Source organism: Mytilus trossulus, chromosome 6 (genome assembly GCF_036588685.1).
Source record: "Mytilus trossulus isolate FHL-02 chromosome 6, PNRI_Mtr1.1.1.hap1, whole genome shotgun sequence".
Lineage (NCBI taxonomy): Eukaryota > Metazoa > Mollusca > Bivalvia > Mytilida > Mytilidae > Mytilus > Mytilus trossulus.
The window spans coordinates 67,465,178-67,486,948 of record NC_086378.1 but is presented as its reverse complement, the minus strand read 5'-3'; the positions used below and the strand labels follow the sequence as shown (position 1 = coordinate 67,486,948).

General features: G+C 31.5%; 1 protein-coding gene and 1 long non-coding RNA gene across 2 annotated transcripts in view; both read right to left on the bottom strand.

The window, feature by feature from the left end:
* Positions 1–21,771, bottom strand: part of LOC134721722 (uncharacterized) — a 103,003-nt gene that overhangs the window by 69,417 nt on the left and 11,815 nt on the right. The window lies entirely within an intron of this gene.
* LOC134723688 (uncharacterized) lies at positions 3,358–21,744 on the bottom strand. Its single transcript, XR_010108154.1, has 3 exons — positions 21,641–21,744; positions 10,340–10,426; positions 3,358–3,768 (listed from the first exon to the last, which is right to left on the bottom strand). It is a non-coding gene; the product is annotated as an uncharacterized LOC134723688 (long non-coding RNA).

Here is a 21,771-nt window from a genome sequence, read left to right as displayed (position 1 = left end):
GTTGAAAAATCCTTATTTATAAATTTTAGTTCCAGTAATTCCCCCTTGAACACATGTTATTGATTTTACGTTACACAACATCGTTAATATCGTTCTTAAAAGGCGGACAACGAAAATCATCACCCATCGCCATTTAAAAAGTTAACTCATTTATGGCACTATGCTGTTGATTCAAAATTGGAAAAAATGAACGGCTATGATAATATTCTACATTAACTGGATGAATATAATGTAATCTTGCTTATTTTCATTTTATCTTCGATAAAAAATAAAGAATACCTAGGTTTTATACATGTAGTTATTCAACTATTTCGGTTCTACATCCTTGTCCTTCAAATACTTGACTTTAAAAGTTACAAACAAATGTAGGTCAGAAAACATGAATCTCATAATGTGTGGTTTTTATTTGATATCCTCTCATTTAATATCTTAATTATCAGATTTTTAAACGCAAGATTAACCGCGCATTTCAGAATTTAGAAACTGTTCGAACAAAATAGTGGGTTTAAAATATTGTATTTACAATGTCCACTGTAAGTGCAATGTTCCAAATGTATATGGCGGGAAATTGTGTACATAACGCATACCAATGACATGTCAGCATCATAAACAAAGTAATCAGAACTACAACAGATGCTTACACAATGGAATAAAAATATTATTACAATCAGCTTCATGTGACTCTGAAAAGGTAATACGTTGATGGTTGTTAATGTTCAACTCAAAAGAAATTTAGACAAGAACATTCCATTCATGAAGTTAGCTTCAAAAAAATTTATTACTGTTTATAGATATAGGAAGATGAACAGAAGAGAGGTATTTGTCATATATTGTATATATTTGTATATATTTTCGTTTGCCGTATTATGTATATGATTAATACAAATAAAGTATTCATTCGTTCATTCATCAATTCATTAACTCATTCAAACACAACATTATAAAGGCATCTAAATATAATTCAGAGATTTGTGAAATCATCAAATAAATAATTTGTTTATCAAAACATTGTAGAACGAATGTTGATTATGATGTATGTAGTAGTAATACAAAACACGCGGGAATTTATTTTTCGAAACGATTACGCAACGAAGTACATTTCTCTTCTTTATAACACTTAATGCTTATACGCCATATCTCATCAGAGAGTGGCACACGTAAGAGAATTAACCCTTACATATGAATTTAACTAAATTTGACAAGGAACAAGGTATTAAATAAAACTGGAAATCAACATCAAGTTTAGAAAACCTCCATTTCTTCTTACCACTTAATTTCATGGTGTTAGTTCAATTATTTTTTAATTTTATGTAATTACCTTTTTTTTCTGTTTAGTTGATTTTTTTCATATTCAACCTATTAATTATGTTTTACATGCATATTGTGCATTATAACTTACCTTAGGAAATAAATTGCAAAACTTGATAGTACGGCTAAACCTTTTCATGATTTGTAAACATGAAAACTTAGAAACTAAGCTTACTCCATGCATGCATGGACGAAGGTAACTAACGTTAACTTAGTCCATGCATGCATGGACTAACACAACAGACTTAGTCCATGCATGCATGCACTAAGGCAACTAACCCTAACTTAGTCCATGCTTGCATGGACTAACACAACATACTTAGTCCATGCATGCATGGACGAAGGCAACCAAGGCTAACTTAGTCCATGCTTGCATGGACGAAGGCAACTAAAATTAACTTTTTTAAAGTTTAAAAAATTTATAAATGCAAAATATTTCAAGAAAATCAAATTTTTCAAAAATTAAAAAAAATAATTAAATATTAAAAAAAAAAATTCTTTTAAAATTTAATTTTTATAAAATAAATGAAAAAAACATGAAAAATTTACAAAATTATACTTTACCAAAATGCTGAAAAAAGTTTAAATTCCATTTTTTTTTCAAAATTACACAAAAAGGAGAAAAAAAATTATCACTGTGTATCATCACCACCAGATATAGGTACCCTTGCATATAGGTATAAATGCCACATGAGAATATTCACGTCTGCCAAAAGATTAGAATGTGTTCACATTTTATTTAAATGATAAAAACTCTTCACTGAACAGATCAGTTGGAGCTGAAAATTTGTTTAACATAACCTGGACAGTAGCTGCAATTAGTTCCTGAAAGTTCCTAATCATTTAGTAGTGGTAAGTGTTATTTTAGTTTATTGTTATTATATCTGTAATAAACATGTTAATCAGTTTAATTGAGGTCTGGAGCTGGCATGTCAGTTAACTGCTAGTAGTCTGTTGTTATTTATGTATTATTGTCATTTTATTTATTTTCTTTTGTTACATCTTTTGACATCGGACTCGGACTTCTCTTGAACTGAATTTTAATGTGCATATTGTTATTCTTTTACTTTTCTACATTGGCTAGAGGTATAGGGGGAGGGTTGAGATCTCATAAACATGTTTAACCCCGCCACAATTTTGCGCCTGTCCCAAGTCAGGAGCCTCTGGCCTTTGTTAGTCTTGTATGATTTTAAATTTTAGTTTCTTGTGTATAATTCGGAGTTTAGTATGACATCCATTATCACTGTACTATTATGCATATTTTAGGGGCCAGCTGAAGGACACCTACGGGTGCGGGAATTCTCGCTACATTGAAGACCCATTGGTTGCTTTCAGCTGTTGTTTGCTCTATGGTCGGGTGGTTGTCGCTTTGACATATTCACCATTTCCTTTCTCAATTTTATTTGTTGCACTATGATTTTTGCCTTGTCTCAATAGCAGCTAACTTTTTGTATATATTGTACATGTACATGCAAGTCGTCAAAACATCAACCCAAAAATGTAAGATCTGTAAGTTTGCTTTCGCAATTTTTTTGTTCTTCCCATGCCGGGATTCTAACCCATGTTACTGAGATATTGTGACACCAAATCTGTACAATTTTTAAACACCAGAGAAGAGCAGATGATTTAAACACTTTTGTGTAATCCAGCATTATATAAGATGTTTTTGTGTCTAATGTTATAGTGCAGTTTGAGCACTCAAAAACATGTTCATTATGTCAACTGGTTGTGTTTGGTTGCTGTCTGCCATATTAAATGGATTTCCTTTTTTTTGTTTTTTGCTTAAATTTGTCTATTAGCTTTCTCTTTTGAAATTAAAAGAAAACAGTTCACAAATTAGGTGTGCTGGGCTTATTTTAATTAACCTTCATCAGAAACATACAAACAAATATTTGACAGCAAGTGATGTAGATACCATTATCTTGGGACTTAATAAGCCCATGTATAACGATCTTTAAATTAAGGATTTTGCTTATTGTTGAAGACTTCAGGTGACCTGTACTTGTTTACATCAGTGCCCTATTATGCAGGGCTAGTAGTTGTCTCAATTGCAATCATTCCATGTATCCTTGCTTTTGTATCATTTAAAGACTTCAATTCTTAAATCATTTAAGTTAACACATTTTAATTTCAAAACATTCAACAGATATTTCCAAATAACAAATTTTGTAAACAACAGATATAATTGGTAACTGGTAATTATTTTACAGTCAATATGTTTTTATATTTATCAAGAGGCATCGTAATCATGTTCATTAAATTCTTTCCTTGTCAGACTGTTACTGATCTCAAAACCAGTGAAAATTGCAAGTAGCTTTTAGTTTCTAGTAGTGCTATTTTGATAAGATGTGTAATTTTTCGTCATTTATTTTGATGTTCTGTCATATCCAGTCAGACTTTTTCACCAAGATGTTTTCAAATTCTCCTAGTACTTCAAAGTGCTCTTTTTTCAATAATAATCTGAAATACACAAAATCAACAGGTTAGTAACTTCATAATGTACAAACTTTAACATGTCAGATTAATATGATTAAGAAAATGATGTGCAGCGCAGCCTTGTTATTTGACTGACCAGTTGGTGCATGTTTGGACACAATATTCAAGCATGATAGCTAGACTGTCTGTATTTGGATTTTGATCAGAATTATGAGAGAAAAAAATCCCCCTCCCCCAATTTTTTTCAACCCCCTTTCAGTAATTACCCCAAAACTAAATCCCAGCCTTTGTGGTATGGTACTTTGCAGTACAATTTTAAAGAAATCCAGACACTTAAACACAAAATATTGTCTGGAAATTAGAAAAATGATTGTTTTTGACCCCCTATTTCCTGAACGTTTGAGGCAATTACCCCTTTAAACAATTCCAGTCTACCCTTTGTGATATGGAACCTTGAAGAACAATTTCAGAGAGATTAGTACACTGGCACACACGTTAATGTCTGGAAACTACAAAAATGCTTCTTTTTTGCCCCTAATTTCTAAACTGTTGGTACCATCACCCCAAAAATCACCCCAACCTTCCTTTTTGGTATTAAACCTTGTGTAAAATTTCATGGATATCCATTCGCTTAAACTATATAATTATCCGGAAACCATATGTGTCGACATACATCGCTAACAACAACATCATACCATAATATGACTCAATTTTATTCTTCGAACTTATAAAGATCAGGACGCTGTTAATTACTTTTTAATTGTTTAACATTTTACAATGGGGGGCTTTTTTGGCGGAAATTTGCCCCAAAGTTGGTCCTCAGGTACAAAAAGCGTCAATTTTGACCTTTTTTCGTTCTTTTTCTCGACCTGTAAGTCCGAGATATGCTAATAGATGCATCCATCTGTAGTTTACATGTAGCGTGGACACCAGTGAACACTTTTATCACAACAGTTGTTAGGTCGGAGTGAAACTGATCTGGGTTCATCAGTGTAAAGAAGGTCATTTGCACCAAAATTCACCAAATTTCGGATTTTTTCCAATTTTGAACTTTAACTGGACTTGCAACCGGAAGTAGTCGTTTCCTTGGCGTATTTTGATAATAGACACGACCAGTCGTTATGTGCCTTTAGGTTAACGGTATTTGTCAAGGTTTCAGTCCTCTGAACTCCGTGATTCAGACCTTGAAGGTAACCCACCCCTCCAAAAAACCCAATTTTGTCCGATATCAAATTTTGAAGTTCGTATTTGAGCTCAAAATGAATATTTAAAGTGAGAAACATGACATGAATAGTTTCAGATTGAGGAAACGTGCATACACTACGAAATAAATGGTATTATGATAACCTCTAAATGTATGGAGCGCCATTGATGCCAAAATAACGGTATTTTGGGTACGGCCGTAATATTACGGCCCCCGCACGACAAGGGTTAATAAAGGATTTTAGTATTTTTGCAGTTAACATTAATCTGTAGCTTCTTTCTAGGGTTTAATATAAAACCAAGAGTGCACACGCTGAAATGTCTCGCCTTCTTTTGTAGTCCTTAAAATGAAGCTTTATTACAATTGAAACATAACCTTAACATTAACCAAAAAAACTAAAAATTGACCACTAAACCATGAAAATGAGGCCAAGGACAGGCAAAGTGAGATGAACCATACAAGGCACACATCTATACAGCTAATAATTCTTCCATACACCTAATATAGTTATTATAGCAGTAGACTTATTGCATATAGTATTAGATAAAAAGACAAAAACTCAAAAACTTAACTTTGACCACTGACCATGAAAATGAGGTCAAGGGCAGATGACACATACCAGCTAGAAATGTACACCTAACAATCATTCTGTTATTATTTCCATACATCAAATATATATGACCTATTGCAAATAGTATATGAAAAACAGAAAAAAAAAACACAAAAACTCAACTATAATCACTGAACCATGGAAATGAGGTCAAGGTCAGATGACACCTGCCAGTTGGACATGTACACCTTACAGTCCTCCATACACCAAATATACTAGACATATTGCTTTTAGTATCTGAGATATGGACTTGACGGTCAAGTTGACCACCAAAACTTAACCTTGTTCACTGATCCATGAAAGGAGGTCGAGGTCAAGTGAAAACTGTATGACAGCCATGAGGACCTTGCAAGGTACTCACATACCAAATATAGTTATCTTTTTACTTATAATAAGAGAGAATTTCACTTTACAAACCAGATGCTCCGCAGGGCACAGCTTTATAGGACCACAGAGGTTGAACCCTGAACAGTTGGGGCAAGAATGGACACAACATTTAAGCTTGATACAGCTCTGAATTTGGATTGTGATTAAATAGTTGACACAAGATAGGTTTCTGACACAGAATGAATGTGGTCTAAGAACTTACACTTAATAAACTGTTATCACAGAGATATGTATCCCTTTTTTGTAATTTTGATTATGCAATGTTGAAATTAAATAGCAATATTTTAACATGTAAGTTATGCAAATATTCATGTAATTTTGATGATGCAAAGTTGAAATTAAATAGCAATATTTTAACATGTAAGTTATGCAAATATTCATGTAATTTTGATAATGCAATGTTGAAATTAAATAGCAATATTTTAACATGTAATTTATGCAAATATTCAAAGTCTATGAACAATGACTGAAGGTACATGGCTAAACAATCTCCATGGAATGAGATGTGCCAATGATAAATATAATACAACTGCATACCAATTACCATTGACTCATAATAAGTAGCTCCCTTTAAACGAACCTAAACACAAACATTAACTTTTAAACTATGTAAAAGTTTCAAAGTCAATGAACCATGATCAGGGGTGGGGCTATATAATCTCCATGAAAACAACACTTTCAAATGACAATAAATTTGCATACCAAATATCATTGACTTAACATAAGCAGTTCATCTTAAACTGATATTATCACACATTAATACATGTAAACTAAGCAAAAGTTTTAAAGTCAATAGACCATGACTGAGGGAGCAGGGCCAAATATTCTCCATGGAAATGAGATGTGCTAATGTTTATAAAACTGAACACCAATTAACATTGGCCTACCACTAATGGTTCCCCTTGAACTGACCTTATCACAAACTTATACATATGATTCTAATGATATCTAGTTTTATACAAGTATCTTCATTAACATTAACACCACTAAGGGTCAATTATAGATGGTCCCTCAAAATATGACGTCATAGAAAAAAACTGTTGATTGCACCCTAAATACACGGTTAGATTTGACATATACACAAGAACCCAAATAATTCATTTTTTGATGAAATCAAACAAAGTTTAATTTTGGACCCTTTGGCTTTGGACCCTCATTCCTTAACTGTTTGGGACCAAAACTCAGTCCCAAAATCAATAACAACCTTCCTTTTGTGGTCATAAACTTTGTGTTAAAATTTCATAGATTTCTATTCACTTATACTATTAAAGTTATTGTGCAAAAACCAAGAAAAATGCTTATTTGGGCCCTTTTTGGACCCAAACTCCTAATCTGTTGGGACCAAAACTCCCAAAATCAATTTGAAACTTCCTTTTCTAGTCTTTAACCTTGTGTTTAAATTTCATAGGTTTCTATTTACTTCTACTAGTTATAGTGTGAAAACCAAATGTCTTTGGATGACAACGACAACGACGCCAACCTCATACCAATATACGACCAAAATTTTGAATTTTTGCAGTCGTATAAAAATCTTAACTTTTTTTCAAGTAGACACTCAACCATGAAAATTAGGTCAAGGACATTAGACATGTGACGGAGAGAAACTTGGTAACCTGAGGCATTTTGGTATATATTCAAAGTATGAAGCATACAGGTCTTCATCCTTCTAAAATATAAAGCTTTTAAGAATTCAGCTAACTCCGCTGCTGGCCCCCAGAACATTATATATATGTTGAGCTTTCTGCAACAAAAGTTGCAGGCTCGACAATAAGATGATGTGGTATAATAGTCTATTTTCACATTATCAACCTTTGACTCGGATTCTATGTTTTTTCAACAGGTTTTAATACCTTCTCTGTGGTAAGACATCTTGGTACTCTGTCACTACAAACACCCGAAAGAAATAAATTCAAAAATATAAATGGTGCAATTTTGGCGGAAGGTTTACAGTTTTCTGATGATTTAGTCATGTATAGAAAACATAATGGCATATGCATTAAACAGTTAACTTCCCTCAAATTTGTTCCGATTAAAGTGGGTACATGTAAATAGGAAATTTGTTTATTGCCAATGACACAATATCCACCTTGAATGACATGGACATCAAATAACTGATACCATGGATACTGTGTCATACTTTCACAGATTTCTATGAAACTTTGCAGATGCTTTTATGATTGCATTTTTAGTTGTGCTAATGTTGATGGTATGTTTTAATATACATGTACTGCCCACTTTAAACAAATCTTATTGTTTCACATACAGTTATTACCATCTTACCCAATACATCTTTGATGCATACTCGAGGTACATGTATTAATACAAATATAAACATTACTTTAAATTTATGTTGACCTTCATTTGATATCCTTAATCTTCAGTCAAACTTTCCGACTTCTCAACCATTTTTTTTTCAACAGAGGAAATTTACCTCCTTAATCTACAATAAAATCCTAATTAAAACTAGACCGTACAAAAAACTCTGAGTTGACTGACAATTTCAACCATTCATGATACTTATTTGATGATCTTTTCTTGTTGATCATTTTTGCGACTTAAACTAAAATTTCTCTCCATCTATATGTTATTTGTTTAGATGACATCAAGTGATGGCTATAATCATTCATTTATAGGTCTAGGTTAGCTTTTAAGGGCATACAATACAGTTACAGAGGAGGTAATGACGTTGCTAATGCAAAATGTTATTTTCGCGACATCAAACTTTAACATACCAGAGAAAAATGCATTTTTCGACTGATTTTTATCATTCAAACTGAATTTATTTGAAAACGAGTTCATGGAACCCCGTTTTTCAAAACAGCAATTTGTTTGACTTTCAATTTGCAGGGAGATTATGTGACCCAAATTTTATAAAACTGTAAATAAAGGATTTTTTTTAATTTTGATAAACAAAAAGCCAACAGTGACATATTTATCCTCAATTCATGAACATTTGACAAATACGAGTTATTTCGGAATAAAAAATGCATAATTTTTTAGGATACTTATAAAATACAGAAATTACCGATTATTTAAAGTCATAAGAAACCTCAAATTAAAAAAAAATATACATATGTTTTTTATAACTAAATGGTTAGTTTTCATTAAACAACTTATGTACATATACTTTTTTCTGATGAAAATTCTTTAATTTGTCCACATTTAGAAGAAGAGTACTTTTTTTTAATTGCTTGCTGCCAGCAAGCAATTTGCCGACATATTTTCAGTATGCATAGTGACCCGAGCGTAACCCTCCTCGTAAAAATCCGGTGACCACAATATGCATGGATCTGTCATTGAAATAAACAAATATCTGAATATACATGTTAAACACGTGCTCAATACCCATGCTTTTTGTGATTTGTTTACTATAAGGTGACAATCGGTTAAACTCGGCTTCAAATCACGGCTTCAAATCACGGCATTAAATGAGCAGCCATATTTGTTCAATCACAACAAACAGAGAGAGAAAAAAATTGGCGATTCTATGATATATTTGCGAAAATAATGATAAAATCCTGCACATAGGACTAAGTTTATGAATGTATACATCCATTGGTTCAAGAATTGGACAAACATTATTTTTCACCACTCACTCGTTTCATATGACTTTAACAAAAAACAATTTGTGTTTATCTTTTATAACAAAAAAAATATGTCTTTTTTTAGAAAGAAGAAAATACGGCCACATATCGGAATTTTGAGCAAATATACAAAATTTCGACCTCATTTTTCTCAAAAAGTAGCACATGAAGGTATATTTTTTATTACATATTTGATTTAATCAGGTAAAAAAAAGCCTATATGCAAATTTTCACGAACTTGTAAATACAGGATCAAGACTGTACGGTATGCCCTTAAGAGAAATTCAGGCCATTGTGTAAGGACAAGGATAAAATATTGATTATTAGAACATGCTTTCAGTAACTGCTATAAATCTCAGATGTGTATTTCATGTGGTTTTTTTTAGGATTTTTTATTGTGCTTTGACTTTGTATTGATCTTAGAATTAAGCCCTTTTCAAATGATTTTTATAGTTTGCTAGTTGAAATGTTGCACCACTGTCATAGGTTAGATGGAGGGTTTCGTGCCAGCAACCATTTTTAATGTTTTACAAACTCCATGTGTCTGTCTCAATGCAGGAGCTTGTAATTCAGTAGTTTGTTGCTGTATATCATAACAGTTTATTGTTCAATGTTTTGTTAATAAATCAGGCCCTAAGTTGTTCATTGGTAATTTCAAGTCCTTGACGTTGTATAGCTCATTGTTGAGGGATGTACAGTTACCTATGGTTGTTAATTTTTGTCTCACTGGTCTCTAATGGAGAGTTGTTTCATTTACAATCATACCACATCTTCTTATTTTTACAAAACATTTAAATAAGTATACTTCACCTTAGAAGCTGCAAACAAACTGGTACAGTCCAAGTTCCTTTTCTCTTTGTTTCTTCAACATCATTTGTATGAATGTATCTGCAACATCTACAAGGAAAAATTGTTTCTGTAAAAATGATAAACGTACTTAAATCTTGTACTTAATAAAAAAAAATGGGGTCACCGTTCACAACCTGCCTTCGAAAGAAGCATACATTTTTGTAAAGGTACCTTTTTTCTGTTGAACTAATAGCAGAAATAGAGGTAATATCGAAATAAGAGAACTTAATTACAGAAATCGCACAAATTTTACAATAGTTAAGTTTAAGAACAGCTTAATTGAAAATAATAATAAAAAATAAAGGTCACAGATGAGTTCCAAAAATGGCATTTTTATACCAAAGGGAGATAATTTTGAGCAATTTTAATGATGATCTACATTTTAAAATTCATCTGAGGCCATAAAAAATTGATTTTTTTCAAATTATTTTTGTACCATATGATAAAGTAACAACTACTTAAGGTAACAAATAAAAGGAGTATAGGTAAGGTTCCGACTTTGGCCTCAAATTTCAAATTCATCTAACGAAAGATTTTGGACACTTTTTAAACTCTTAACTGTCTATTTCAATTGATTCAATTAGTTAATGTGAAAGATTTTGACTGACTTAGTCATTAAAAACGCTCAGATTCAAGCTTTCGTATGAAAAATCTATTGAATTTGCCAAAAAATGTAACTTTTCTGATGGTTTTTGTCAAAAAATGAAAGTGGCTGCATCTGTGTTCATCCTCAACCTTTACATGTATATATATATATTATGTATTATCATTAAATACAATTAAAGAACCTTAGTGAGCACACTCACATACCCCACGTCCCCACATTGTCATTGGAGAAATTAAATTAGTGTAAGAAAAAAAAATTGTATAAGAAAAATTAATTTCCTGCCAATATGCACATCTAAATAGTATGTCCTTATTATCTACAAAATTTCATGAAATTCTGTTGTGTGGTTTCAGAGGAGTTGAGATGACAAACTGTTGCAGAAGTACATTGAAGCAAATAAGTACAAAGGGGCATAACTCCTAGAAAAAAAATTGAATCACAATTTCTTGTCGATATGCAGAACTACATCGTATGTCCTTATTATCTGAAAAGGTTTCGTGAAATTCTGTTGTGTGGTTTGAGAGGAGTTGCCATAACAAACTGTTGCAGTAGAACATTGAAGTAAATAAGTTCAAAGGGGCGTAACTCCTAGAAAAAAATTGAATCGCAATTTCCCGTTGATATGCACAACTACATAGTATGTCCTTATTTTCTGAAAAGGTTTCATGAAATTTTGTTGTGTGGTTTGAGAGAAGATGAGATGACAAACTGTTGCAGTAGTACATTAAAGTAAATAAGTTCAAAGGGGCGTAACTCCTAGAAAATAAATTGAATCCAAATTTCCGGTCGATATGCACTACTACATAGTATGTCCTTATTATCTGAAAAGGTTTCGTGAAATTCTGTTGTGTGGTTTGAGAGGAGTTGCGATGACAAACTGTTGCAGTAGTACATTAAAGTAAATAAGTTCAAAGGGGCATAACTCCTAGAAAAAAAATTGAATCGCAATTTCCCGTCAATATGCACAACTACATAGTATGTCCTTATTATGATGTGATGACAAGAAACAGGACTGACGGACGAACGAACAGGTCAAAATCATTATACCCTCCGCAACTCGTTGCATGGGGTATAATTAACATTTCAATATTATAAATGAACACGAATAATTACAATATCATAATGTAAGGGGAAAATTTACACTTTCATTTAAGACAGAAACCGTCTAAAATTTACCAAAAAATCTAAAATTTTGAAGATTTCAGTAATTTAGCATAACTTAATGATGCTAGTACCTGATATATGCATTGTATTGTCAAAAACATCCTATATTTATTTAGCAGAAGCATGCTACTTTCCAATAAATAGCTTAAGGATTACATTTTCACAATTTTGTAAAACTGCTATATTTTGGGGCCAAAAAGGGGTCTTACTGAATCTACTCCTTTGTAATGAAAAAATAAATGTTTATTTTTCTCTTAAATTTTTATACATGTACCCTCGAGCCTCCTTATTGTAACTTATAGTAGTTTCTGTTTTTATCATTGTTGAAGGCCATACAGTGACCTAAAGTTGTTAATTTCTAATGTAATTGTGTCTATTGTGTGCATTTTAAATGAATAAATTGTTTTATATGTATATCATTTTTAAACTTCTCTGTAACCTTTGTACTTGCATGGTTTTATGAGATAAACTATCTTATCTTATCTAGAGACTAGATTTGTCTCATTGGCAATCATACAGTATACCATATTTTCTTTTTAATTTGTTGACTTAATATTCTGAATATTTCAACACCTATTCACATATTTTTAAACTAGAAATCAATGGTGGATCTAGAAATTTTCATAAGAGGGGGCCCTTTTACTGCCTAAGAGGGAGTCCCTACTCGAGTCATTCCCTATACAATCAACTAAATTTTTCTAACAAAAGGTGTTGTCAGACCGGGCCCCCTGATTCTGCCTATCTAGAAACATAATAGTGAGTTGTCTCATTGGCAATCATACAGTGTACCACATTTTCTTTTTAATTTGTTGACTTAATATATTTCTTAACATTTTCAACACCTATTCACATATTTTAAAACTAGAAAACAATGGCGGATCTAGAAATTTTCATAAGAGGGGGCCCAAAGACTGCCTAAGAGGGGGTCCCCACTTCAGTCTTTTCCCCTAACATTATGATATTGTAAAGTCAATTGTAAAATACTGGTATAGATTTAAAAATCTTACAACTGAATTCAGTCTATTGAAAGATGCTTATAAATGCAGCCAAGAGCTTCACAAATCTAACATAACTTCTTCTGCCAGTTCTCATTTGCTAGTAGAAAAAGTTTTTGAAATTAAACAAGAAGTAAAACATTTCGGACAATATAAATTTTTAATCATATCTAGCAAATTAATTCACACTAAATATATTAGAAATTGGTATGCTAGCCAAAATAAAGCTTCTGATAGAAAACTGTATAATAATGTGAAATTTAAGCTACAGTCATGCTTCAATGATTCCCTATATATAAACAGTGGCGGATCCAAAAATTTTCATAATTTGGGCCCACTGACTGACCTAAGAGGGGGCCGCTCCAGTCACGCTTCAGTGATTTCCTGTATAAGCAACCAAATTTTTCCAAAAACTAGAGGCTCTAAAGAGCCTGTGTCGCTCACCTTGGTCTATGTCAGTATGTGTATATTAAACAAAGGACGCAGATTGATTCATGACAAAATTGTGTTTTGGTGATGCTGATGTGTTTGAACATCTTAATTTACTGAACATTCTAGCTGCTTACAATTATCTCTATCTATAATTAACTTGGCCCAGTAGTTTCAGAGGAGAAGATTTTTGTAAAACATTACTAAGTTTTACGAAAAATGGTTAAAAATTGACTATAAAGGGCAATAACTCCTAAATGGGTCAACTGACCATTTCAGTCATTTGACTTATTTGTAAATCTTACTTTGCTGAACATTATTGCTGTTTACAGTTTATCTCTATCTATAATAATATTCAAGATAATAACCAAAAGCAGCAAAATTTCCTTAAAATTACTAATTCAGGGGCAGCAACCAAACAATGGGTTGTCCGATTCATCTGAAAATTTCAAGGCAGATAGATCTTTACCTGATGAACAATTTAACACCATGTAAGATTGCTCTAAATGCTTTGATTTTTGAGTTATAAGCCAAAAACTGCATTTTACCCCTATGTTCTATTTTTAGCCATTGCGGCCATCTTGGTTGGTTGGGCGGGTCACCGGACACAATTTTTAAACTAGATACCCCAATGATGATTGTGGCCAAGTTTGGTTTAATTTGGCCCAGCAGTTTCAGAGGAGAAGATTTTTGTAAAAGTTAACGACGCCGGAAGCCAAGTGATGAGAAAAGCTCACTTGGCCCTTTGGGCCAAGTGAGCTAAAAAGTGGGGGAAGGCCCCCTCCTTGATGATAAATCCGCCCCTGATAAACCAATTTTTCCCACGAAAGGGGGCCAAGGATCCGACTATGCATTGGGAACATGTGTACATGTATTGAATATACTGTTCCCAGCTGACACCTTATATGTATAGGAAGTGCCCCCTCCTGAGATTCCTGTTTATTCAATTCAATTCAATATTTTATTGGAAAGAGCTCAATAGAAGCGTGATCCAAATACAGATAATTAATAATATTAAAACAACACACAAATGAAATAAAGATTCATGGAACAAGTCAAGCCAATTCTATGTATACAAATACATTATAAACTGATATTGATACCATAGACTTATATATTTCAGTATTATTCTAGATTTTCATATATTTACTTAAAACACACAATATAAGATATTTATATATATATATATGTATATGGACAAACTACTGTCAAGGATTATTATCTGATGAAACGGTATGGTGGTCTCGCAAATCAAGAGCTTCTTCAATATACATACAAATAGATTTTAATTCCTTTTCCGACATAGGATTTAACATTTTGGTAAAATTTTCATCCAAATTATTTAAATTTATATCATTAATTTTATATTTAGATCTAATTTTGTTATATTGCAGACATTCAATCAAGAAATGAATCTCATTTTCAATTTTTCCTGTGCAAAATTTACAAAATCTCTCATTAGATGGTATTTTTGGTCTTGCATACCTCCCAGTTTCTATTGCTAATGAGTGTGCATTATTCTTATTATTAATTAAGTGAGTTTTTTTCAATTAACCCTTTCCTCCATTGAATTTTTTTTTTTTGCATACTTGATTCGCATAGGATTTTTTTGATAAAATGCTGAACATATGCTTTAAAGTATTAAGGCATTGCGAAAAACAACTATTTCATCAAATAAATTTGAGTCGGATATATATATATTCCTATGATATTCCTTTTCATAATGGATACCAATTTTATTTTAGTCAACTGCAGACACTTTGTAGTCAAAGTGTTTCAACTGAGGTACTACAAAGGCGTCAAAAGGTGTCATTATTAAGTAAGGGGGGTGGCGTCAAAAGGCGTCATTATGGAGGAAAGGGTTAAAGGTATTTAGGAATATTAAAATTTAAATATTCTTGTTGTTTAAATTTTACTAAAAAATAAAAGTTTACCACAGTGTCCATCTTTTATTTTAGAAAGTTAAAATATAATTTTATTTTAGTAGAAATCTTCTAGTTTCTGTTTGAAATTACTATCACAATGCTTTTTAAAGGGTATTGCAATATATTTCATTAATTCAGATAGTTTATAAGACCATGAATTTTCTCTATTTGTGAGAGTTTTGTCCACTTCAAAAGGCTTAAGCAGCCTTGAAAATTTCATGCGGACCACCAGACTGTTCACCAATATTATTGAGACGCTCATAATATTTACACATAAGTTGATAACATTTAATGCGAATGGGTAAAGTGCCTAATTCACACCGCACTGCTAGATTGGAAGACTTTCCATGAACCACAAGTATGTTTTTAAATATGGAGTTTTGTGTTTTGTCTAATGTACTTTTGTCTATAAATGCTTCAAAATTTGGTTTGAATTCTGATAACCATACTTCTGATCCATAAGTTAAAATAGGAGTTATCATTGAATTAAAAAGCTGGAGCCAAGTCTTAACAGACAAATTTTCACTATATTATATGTATGGTAGTTTTGACTTCAATGCAAAATATGCTGTTTTAGCTTTATCTGAGAGGCTTGACACTACTTGTATAAATTTTCCAGAGCTATGAAAATCAACTCCGAAGTATTTATAACAATCAACAATTTCAATTGCATTAGAACTGTAATAAAAGTAAACGTTTTTTTAATTTACTTTTAGTTTTAGAGAAAATTATAATTTTTGTTTTCTTAAGGTTCAAGTCCAGTTTCCATTCAGTACTATGTTTTTGTAAAGAATCAAGAGAGTTCTGGAGACCATCTGCATATTCCGATATCAATAATAAATCATCAGCATTCAATAAATGGTTCACTTTTTGACCATTTAAATTTACTGCACTAGTTAAGTTTGTAACTAAGTATTTTTCTATGTCATCAACAAATATATTACTGTAAATTCAGAAAATATTGCGTGCATTTATTATTGCGATTTTGTCATTTTAGACTTAAATGCGATTTTAATTAAAATGATTTTGAGAAAAATCCTGTTTAATTCATATCAATGATTTTAAAATGCGAGTTAAAATTATTGCGTTTACAAGTCTGTCGCATTTTTCGCAATAATCAAAACCTCGCAATAATTTCTGAATTTACAGTAAATAAAGTTGGACTTAAACTGTCACCTTGTTTGACACCCTGATTATCAAGAAAAGGCTTGGTAAACATATTTTGATAGTTACATGAATATAAGGTATTAGAGTACATGTCATGCAGTATATTATAAAATTTGCCTTGTATTTCTTTATTTTGTAATTTTAAGAACAGAGCTGATCTCCAGACACTGTCAAAAGCCCTTTTAAAATCTACAAAACACATATAGTTTCTTTTTACATTTAAACAAATATTTGTTTATTATTGTTTTTAAAATAAAGACATGATCTACAGTTCTGTAATTTTTTTCTAAAACCACCTTGATTTGAAAAAAATAAATTATGTTTCAAGAAAATCACTAAGTCGTTTTTGTAAAATGGATGTAAAGACTTTACCAAGACAGCTTGTTATGCTTATTAGATAGTAAGGAAAAACTCCTTAAAAAGTTTAGCAAAGATCCAATTGTTAGGACATCTTATTTTTCACTATTAAAATTGTACAGAAAAACTAGAAAACAGAAATTAAAGGAATTTAGACGAAGTATAATGGATGAACTTGACAACCTTCATGAAAATAACCCTAATAAATACTGGATATTTAAAAGGATTTATCAAAAGATACAAAGAAATCTACATCTCCAGACATTCCATGTAATACATGGTTTGACTATTTTAAAGAGCTAAATAAAAGCAAAATTAATGCAACCGATAACAATTTTATTAATCGATTTAAGCAATTGGAAAAGGAAAAAATATTATCAGAACTTGACTTCCAAATTAGCGATAAAGAAATAATTACAGCTATATATATACACATTAAAAAATAAGAAGTCAAGTGGCTTTGACATCATCCTAAATGAAATGCTAAAATGTAGCCAGTCATTTCTATTAACAAGTTTTAAAAAATTATTTAATCATATTCTTTTAACTGGCTCCTTCCCTAATATGTGGGCAAAAGGATTTATAGTGCCAATATTCAAAAGTGGTTCTACTGATGACCCCTCAAATTATAGGGATATAACCATTGGAAGTGCACTAGGAAAACTATTTGCAAAAATATTAAACATAAGGCTAGAGATTTTTTTTTGTCCAAGGCTTTTGACTGCCTACCCCATGACCTCCTCCTACTAAAATTAAAATCTTATGGTGTGTCCGCCTCATCTCTTAAACTTTTGGAAAGCTATTTAACTAATAGAAAACAGTGTGTTAAAGTAGGTACTAATTCAAGCTATTGGCAAACAATGTTTAAAGGGGTGCCACAAGGGTCAATATTAGGGCCAACATTATTTAATATTTTTTTAAATGACATTTTCTATTTTATTCATAAAAGTGAACTCTATAATTATGCAGATGACAACACCCTTTCATACGCAGATAACGATTTAGATAAATTAATTAAAACATTAGAAGAAGAAAGTAAAATTTTGATAAACTGGTTCTCAATAAATAAAATGAAAGCAAATCCAGAAAAATTTCAGGCAATAGCTGTAGGTAAAAAAACTAAAGACAAAAACCTAAAATTTAAATTAGAAGGTAATGAAATAGAGTGTGAAGATAACGTTAAACTGCTAGGTGTAACAATAGATTTTAAACTAAATTTCAATGAACATGTCTCTATAATATGTAAAAAAGCATCCAAACAATTAAATGTATTAAAAAGAATAGGTAAACACCTGACTAAACTCGGAAAATTAACAATTTATTATTCTTTCATAATGTCCAACTTTAATTACTGCCCACTAGTTTGGCACTTTTGTGGGGAGGTAAATACAAAAAAGATAGAGAAAATTCAAGAGAGAGCACTAAGGTTGATCTACGAAGACCATTCAGCAAGTTATGAAGATCTACTCTGCAAATCAAAATTACCATCTTTAAAAGTAAGAAGAATGCGATCTTTGGCGATTGAAGTTTTCAAAATTATAAATAAAGATTGTCCTGTTTATCTTCATGATTTGATTCACTTAAAGGAAAAAACTTACTCTTTCAGATACCAGAATACAGCAGATCTACCACATGTAAGAACAACTGCATATGGCCTTCAATCTTTCAGGTATGCAGGTGCTAGGCTTTGGAATGAGCTGCCAGATGAGCTTCGTAAGCAATCGTCTTTAAATCAATTCAAGAACTTGATAAATTCTTGGTCTGGCAGCTCATGCCAATGCTTTGCCTGCAAAACCAGTTAATCTCTGCTTATTATTTTTTGTTTTGTTGCTTTATTTTCAGCATGGCAAATTTATTCTAATATTTTTACTATAGTGCTTCTGCTGCCTTTGTGCTAATTTTAGAAACTTAATGTGCTTTTATGCTTTTTATGTGCAAACCATTTCATTTGTGCTTTTGTGTTTTTATCTCATAATTGCATGTACCAGTATGTGTTAAACTTGTAAGATGCTTAAAGAACTTTTGTGCTGCATGTTTATATACTGATTGAACTCTTGCTTTATATGTTTAATGTTGTGTGCATGACTCGATATGTTTGTTTTGTTTTATTTGTTGTTATGTCGGTTTTAAAAGCTCTTCAGAGCTTATGTTTGTAATTGCTTGCTTATACCGACTCTAAATAAAGCTTTATGTCTTATGTCTTATGTCTTATCAAAGAGAAATATAATATGTAAAGAACAGATTGGTTTTTGCAAGAAAAAAATAACAAGTGACCATATGTTTGTTCTCAAAACATTAATAGAAAAATATACTCAAATGGGCCCTAAACTTCACTTTTCTTGTTTTGTCGATTTCAAAAAGGCATTTGATACAGTTTGGCATATATGGGTCTCTTCTATAAACTAAGACAATATGGCATCAGTGATTTATATTATAATGTTATTAAAAGCATGTATAAAAAGACTGAGTTGAATGTGAGAATGAGCAAATCTCACATGACAGACTCCTTCTCATCTAATATAGGGGTTTGACAAGGGGATAATCTCAGCCCTAATCTTTTTAAATTATTCATTAATGACCTCCCTGAAATATTTGATAAAACTTGTGACCCAGTTCAACTTGATTCAATTCAGTTGAACTGCTTATTATATGCTGATGATGTAGTTTTGCTGTCTGAAACTGTAGAAGGCTTACAAAATAGTTTAGATAAGTTGTGTCTGTAACTGTAATAAACGGGGATTAGAAATTAACCTTAAAAAAAACAAAAAGGTTTGGTTTTCAACTGTACAGGAAAAATAAATCATTCATCTTTTAAATTAAATAATTGTCCTATTGACAAAGCTAGACAGTATACATATTTAGGAATAAACTTTAGTGCCTTTGGAAGCTTTACAGAGGCTAAACATGATCTATATAAAAGAGGACTAAAAGCTCTTTTTAAAATTTATAAAATATTTAAAGGTCATAAACCAGAAATTAAAACTTTACTTCATATATTTGACCACACAGTTAAACCAATTTTAACTTATGGAAGTGAAATTTGGGGTGCTTTAGATTCAAAAAAGTTAACTGAAAAAGGAGATTGTTATTTTGAAAAATTATGTAAAGAACTGCAAATTGAATCAATTCATTCTAAAATATGTAAATTTTCACTGGGAGTAGGAAAGAGAAGCACAAATATGGCAGTGATAGGTGAGCTTGGGAGATATCCTTTTCGTACTTATAACGTTTAACAAGTACAGAGGACCAATTATTGTCTGAAGCTCTCCTTGTATCAAAATCCTTATCAAACCATAGTAAGAAAAGTTGGTTTAATTCTATAAATTCATTAGCAAAATATTAAGACATAGATTTATCACAAGTTTTTAATATGAAATCAAACTTGAAAAGATTTATTTTAAACAAACTTAAATTAAAGTATAATAAGTTGTGGTATTCATCTTTAAACGATGACAGAAAAAATATGTCATTTGGAAATAAACTTAGAACATACAGACTTTTTAAGAGAAATATTTTGTAATCATTGATTTAATTGTATTCAAATAATTGTAATCATTTTGTAATCATTGTACCAAATTTAACTTGTGATTATTCTGCCTGTAATGGGAGTCTTTAATTGACAATAAAATATATTTGATTTTGATTTATACCTCTATAGTTCCCACAATCAGATGCCATCATGGGTCACCAGATTTACAAATTGATGTCAATAGAGAAATGTTCCAAATTTTGGGGATTTTTTCTGAGTTAAGTATCTTATTAAAAAGTTTGGTCAAAAGTAAAACTAGAGTGTTTGACCACACCTTTAGAAATTCATTAATTATCAAACTTCTTAATACAGTCTTTGATTTCTTTACGTGTAATAGGGACATTAAGGGATGTATTAGAAAAGTTGTGATTTTTGTTCTCTATATTTTGATTTGTATCAGTTGTATCATTATTACTAGGATGAAATTTGAAAAAAAAGGCAGGACAAAATTTTTCATCCTAGCCTCCCCATGAAAATCAAATGGTAGCTCCATTTAGCTACCATTTGATTTTTATGGGGGGGGGGGGGGGGGCTAGGATGTAAATTTTGTCCTGCCTTTTTTTCAGCTGTAATTTCTGTCCTGCCTTTTTATTTTTCACTGTCATGACTGTGTTCGGTCCTGCCAGAGACATATAATACATTGTCCTGCCTTTTTTTTATTTAGTTTATCCTGACTTTTTTACCAAAATTGTCTTAATTTTTTTGCAAGTGTGTCATCCTGCCTATTTTTTACTCAAAACTCCTGCCCTGCCTATTTTTTCAAATTTTATCCTAGCCCCCCCCCTAAAATCAAATGGATAGCTCCGTTAAAAGAAACTGTTTGTTTTTGCAGCTCAAAAGTTTATTAGGCCTAGTCACAAATCAATGGAAAAAAAATATCTGGCCATAATCGGCGAACATTTCAACAAACTTTCCCATATTAATTCAAATAATTTACATTCTTAACATGACGGCTAAATATTATATATCAGGCCGAACGTTCCCGGAATCTTCCGTTGAGACCCCCCCCCCCCTTTCCAAACGGGTATTTTAATGCGTGTTTCCTTAATGGCAGTTTTGAAAGAGAAATAATAGTAAGTGACTTTTTACCGAGAAAATTTAAGTTTTATGCATTTTACGTTCCAGATCTTATCAACACATCTTCATCTTCATCCTCAAGTTTCGTTTGCTCTGCCTTTACGGTCTCCTTTCGTAGGGCATATTACTACACGAATATTTAT